The 4,917-nt window shown below is 48.6% G+C and overlaps 1 long non-coding RNA gene across 1 annotated transcript; it reads left to right on the forward strand.

The window, feature by feature from the left end:
- The first annotated feature begins 248 nt into the window (after nt 1–248).
- LOC125556103 (uncharacterized) lies at nt 249–4,188 on the forward strand. Its single transcript, XR_007305005.2, has 2 exons — nt 249–856; nt 3,901–4,188. It is a non-coding gene; the product is annotated as an uncharacterized LOC125556103 (long non-coding RNA).
- Nucleotides 4,189–4,917: the final 729 nt, after the last annotated feature.

Genomic DNA, 4,917 nt, shown 5'->3' on the forward strand with positions numbered 1-4,917 from the left:
CTAATTGCCACTTAATTCAAATCAACTCCAAAAATCTAATGCAAATTGCAAGTGCGAAAACATTTATTCAAACTGTCAAATAAAAATGTTCGATGGGTTACAAATATTCCATAATAATTAACTGTTAAGGAAAACTACATCACCTGATTTCTTAATTGGGCTCTAGCATTTAAAACATTACCAAATCAGCATTCTTAAATGCTTTTCCATTTGTGAAAAATCCAAATCAATTCAAACTCCTCCCAAACTTTTTGTGGCAGTGTCAGTTATTGTAATGCATTTATGTTGCCAAGTTCCACATTCTAAAAAGAGCAATTGACGGCTCAAAATATTGCAAACAGATTCTGTAAAAGTAAAACAGAAAAGTTTATAAAAAAGTAAGAGAAATGATAGAGGAGGCCCAGGAAGGGCTGGGAGGCCCAACCCACCGCCCGGTCGTCCCCTTCCTCTGTTCATCGGGCGCTCGTGGATATCGGACGGCCGTACACGGCGCCGATGGCCATGGGGCGGCCATCCACGCCCCCTGGCGCCCTACAAGGTCGCGGTCGACCTCTCTGGCCAAACCCTAGCTCCCAAATCCCCTTTCCCCTCTCGGTTTCGTCCTCCCCTTGCAGACCCGAGAGCTCCATGGCCGCGTCGCTGTCGAACCCGTGGCCACCGAGGCCCATTCGCCGCTCCACCGTCTTCTGGAGTTCCGCCGCGTCCGTTTACGTCGACTACGTCCCTGGATCGACGAGGAGGACCACCAGCATCGTCGCCAATTTCGTCTTCTTCCTTGGATCACCGTCGCCCTTCGTCGTCGATCCGGCCGAACCCCTGCGCTCCTAAGCTCCCGCCGGCCGTCGTGTGCCTCAACGTGAGCTCTCCTTCGACTCCCCTGTTTTTCCCCCTTTGTTTCGTCACCTAAGTCGCCGTAGCCGCCGTAGACGAGAGCCCGCAGCGATCTGCGTGGACACGCTCACCGCGTGATGGTCGCGCCCCGAGTGCCTCCCTGCCGCGAGCCTCGCCGGCTGCGCCTGCTGCTCGCTCCCCTGCTCTGCTTCTTCTCTTGCTGCTGATGCGCTGTCGCCGATGTTGCCGCTGCTGACGCCGCAAGCTCCTGCCCGCTGCTCCGCCCCGTGTCGTCCACGCGCTCGCTCATGCGCGCGCGCTGCTGCGCCTCTGGCCGCGCTTGCCGTGTGCCCTGGCGGCTGCCTACGCTTGGCCGCGTCCACGCGCACGCCGTGCAGCGCCGCGCCCCGCGCCCAGCTCGTGGGCATGTCGTTGCTGCTCGGCTGAATATACTGCTGCTGCTGATTGCTAATGTAGCTACTAGCAAGCTTTTGTATTTCTACAATGACTAGCCCTCTAAACAGCCCATATACAGTGATAAGGCAAGTCCTAACATAGGTAAAAATTATATGAGCGAAAAATAGAGGTAACAATCTTTATTTTATTCCGTTGGACCTGCTTCAGATAATGCATAGATTAATTCTTATAAAAATCACAAAAGGCTATCTTTTCTTAATAGAAAACAGAATTTACCCCTAGCATTGTGTGTGCGGGTGTGTGTTCTGTGTGTGAGGCCGGCCCCATGTTCAATTAGATTAAGGTTAATTACTAGTTAGAGTAGCTATTAGCCTATGGCAGGTGGACCCCCCTCCCCTAAATTTACACTTAAAAAGAAAATGCCAAAATATGTTTGAATGTCACCTGGGTCCCACTAGTCCTTTTGACCAGTCAAAGTACTGACTGGGATAACCCAATCAATGACATGCGGGTCCCCTGGGCCCTTTGACTAGTCAACGGTCTTAGTTGACTGCTGACTAGGTAGTCAAGTGGAAACACCTAACAGCCACTAAAACCACTGCTGTGTACACTTAGTAATTAAGTATTAATTTATTTTCGAATTAAAATAATTCTAGAAAATTAGAAAATCATTTAAAACTTTAAAAAAATCATAGAAAATTATCCGTAACTCGGATGAAAAAGTTTTCTATATGAAATTTGCTCAGAACGATGAGAAGAATCCGAATACGCGGTCCTTTCGCCCGCGACACATCCCTAGCATAGTGAACATGCAACATTCCCCCTCCGGTCATCTGTCTCACACATGTCCGGAACCGGGAAAGCATTCCCGGTTGCAATGCCCCTTCACCCTAGGTCACACCCGGCACACCATATTCCCATGTTATGTTTAGTGATTCATCTGTTTGCTTATATTTATTATTTCTTCCCCCTCCTTTCTCCGGTAGACTTCGAGACTGCCGCCGATGTTGCCATGTGTTTGACTACGTCATCGACGACCCTCCTTCTCGTCTGAGCTACCAGGCAAGCTCCCCCTTTGATCATCCCGATATCGCCCATTCCATTCTCTCATGCTTGCATTAGATTTTGCTACTGTTATTGTTTTCTCCTATTCTGATGCATAGCCTGCTTTTGTAACCTGCTCATTGTACCTTACCTGCTTATCCTAAACTGCTTAGTATAGGTTGGTTAGTGATCCATCAGTAACCCCCACCTTGTCCTAGTTGCGCCGCTTTATGTTTGATGACTCGATCAACGTGATCGACGTCCAGGACCCGACACCGCACATCACCCCCCTAGTTGTACGACTCTGCAGAGTTACTATCGAGTGCCGAGGGTGACACCTCATACATCACTCCTGATGAGATCTCTGTAGTGTAGCTATTTGGTCGTGGTCATCGAGGCTGATTTCCTGCTTAACCACTTCCGATACGACTCTGTCGTGCAAACCCTCAAGTGTGAACCTTGAGGGTGGTTCCTCTTATGTTCACCTTGATGATTACATCAAGTGGAATCCACCGAGGGTGGTTCCTGAGGGTTTCTCCTTGGTGTTAGACACACAGTTACTATGGTTACTATGACTTTACACTGAACCACGTTACTAAAGATTGGTCGGCCCTGAGGGGTACCCGCGCGAGCTTAATTGTGAGTGATGTGGAGTCGGGTTGACCTGGAGGGTGCCCGCGAGATAACTACGAGGCGTGGCCGGGCATTCTTAGCCTTTGCCGCAAGTCCTCGAGACGGGGCGACGGGGTCACATCTTTCGTGAGTCTCTGCTTGTTACCATGCGTTCCTAATCCACTACGATTTCGATATTTGATCCAAGGGGCCTCTGTCCTGATAGCACTAACCATCACGTGGGCATTGTATGGGCGTTCCGCATTGTATGCATCAGCCGAAGCTTAATAGACGTCAGCGACTGAGTGGCGCGCGCCGGGTTGGACTGTGTAAGCACCTGCCTTTTTAAGGAGGTAGCTAGGTCTACTCACCGGCCGTGTTCGCAACGTGCAGGAGTTCCCGGGGCGATGGCCCATGACCCCTGGGGCATAGGTTTAGTCCGGTGTGCTGACCTCTCTATTAAGCCTAGGTCGGGTTGCAGCATATTGTTTGGCCGAGGCCGGGCATGACCCAGGAAAGTGTGTCCGACGGGAGTTAATCGAGTGTGGTGGGTAAGTTGGTGCACCCCTGCAGGGAAGAAAACATCTATCGATAGCCTGTCCTACGGTAACAGACACTTGGAGTTGTATCCCGATCGATACAACTAGAACTGGATACTTGAGATGAGAAATGGATAGTATGGCTCTGGGATTGCTTTCTCGCAGGGAGTCGAGAAAGGATCTCTGGCCGAGGTTGATAACACTACTACTACTTTACATTATGTTGATCTGTACTCTTCTAAATGCTACAAGATGCTGAAGATGCTAGTCTTCGATAGGACCAGGCTCTCCCCTCTATTCTGGCATTTCTGCAACCCAGTCCACATATACAGCCTTTCTTTGATAATGTTGCATATGTAGTGTAGATCCTTGCTTGCGAGTACTTTGGATGAGTACTCACAGTTTCTTTGCTCCCTCTTTTCCCCCTTTTTCCTTTCATCTCGGTTGGCGCAACCAGATGACGGAGTCCAGGAGCCAGATGTCACCACCGACGTTTACTACTACACCGAGGGTGCCTACTACTACGTGACGGCCGCTGACGACCCGGAGTAGTTAGGAGGCTCCCAGGTAGGAGGCCTTGCCTTTTAGATCGATGTTGCTTTTGTGCTAGTCTTCTTAAGTCAAACTTATTTAACTCATGTCTCTACTCAGATATTGTTGCTTCCGCTGACTCTTATGTATTCGAGCTTATGTATTCGAGCCCTCGAGGACCCTGGCTTGTAATATAAAGCTTGTATTATTTTAATTTGTGTCTAGAGTTGTGTTGTGATATCTTTCCGTGAGTCCTTGATCTTGATCGTACACATTTGCGTGTATGATTAGTGTACGATTGAATCAGGGGCGTCACAATGAAGATGGCCACCGGTGATGATTCCCCCCTCCAGCAGGGTGCTGGAACAGGGTCCCGATTGGTTTTTGGTGGCTACAGAGGCTTGCGGCGGCGGAACTCCCGATCTAGGTTATTTTCTGGAGGTTTGGGGATTTATAGGAGAGATTGGTGTCGAGAACAAGTTAGGAGGCCCCACGGAGAGTCCACGAGGCACATGGGCGCGCCCTCCACCCTCGTGGGGCCCATGGGACTCCCCTCCGGCAACTCTTAGTTTCGGTATTTTTTATATTTTCCAAAAAAATGTCCGTTGATTTTCAGCGCATTCCAAGAACTTTTATTTCTGCACAAAAACAACACCACGGTAGTTCTGCTGAAAACAGCGTCAGTCCGGGTTAGTTCTAACCAAATCATACCAAAATCATGTAAAAATATTATAAAGATGGCATGAATACATCCAAAATTATAGATACGTTGGAGACGTATCAAGCATCCCCAAGCTTAATTCCTGCTCGTCCTCGAGTAGGTAAATGATAAAAACAGAATTTTTGATGTGGAATGCTGCCTAACATATTTATTAATGTAATATTCTCTATTGTGGCAAGAATATTCAGATCCATAAGATTCAAAACAAAAGTTTAATATTGA

This window comes from Triticum urartu, chromosome 5A, assembly GCF_056163025.1.
Source record: "Triticum urartu cultivar PI428250 chromosome 5A, HENAU_Tu73, whole genome shotgun sequence".
Lineage (NCBI taxonomy): Eukaryota > Viridiplantae > Streptophyta > Magnoliopsida > Poales > Poaceae > Triticum > Triticum urartu.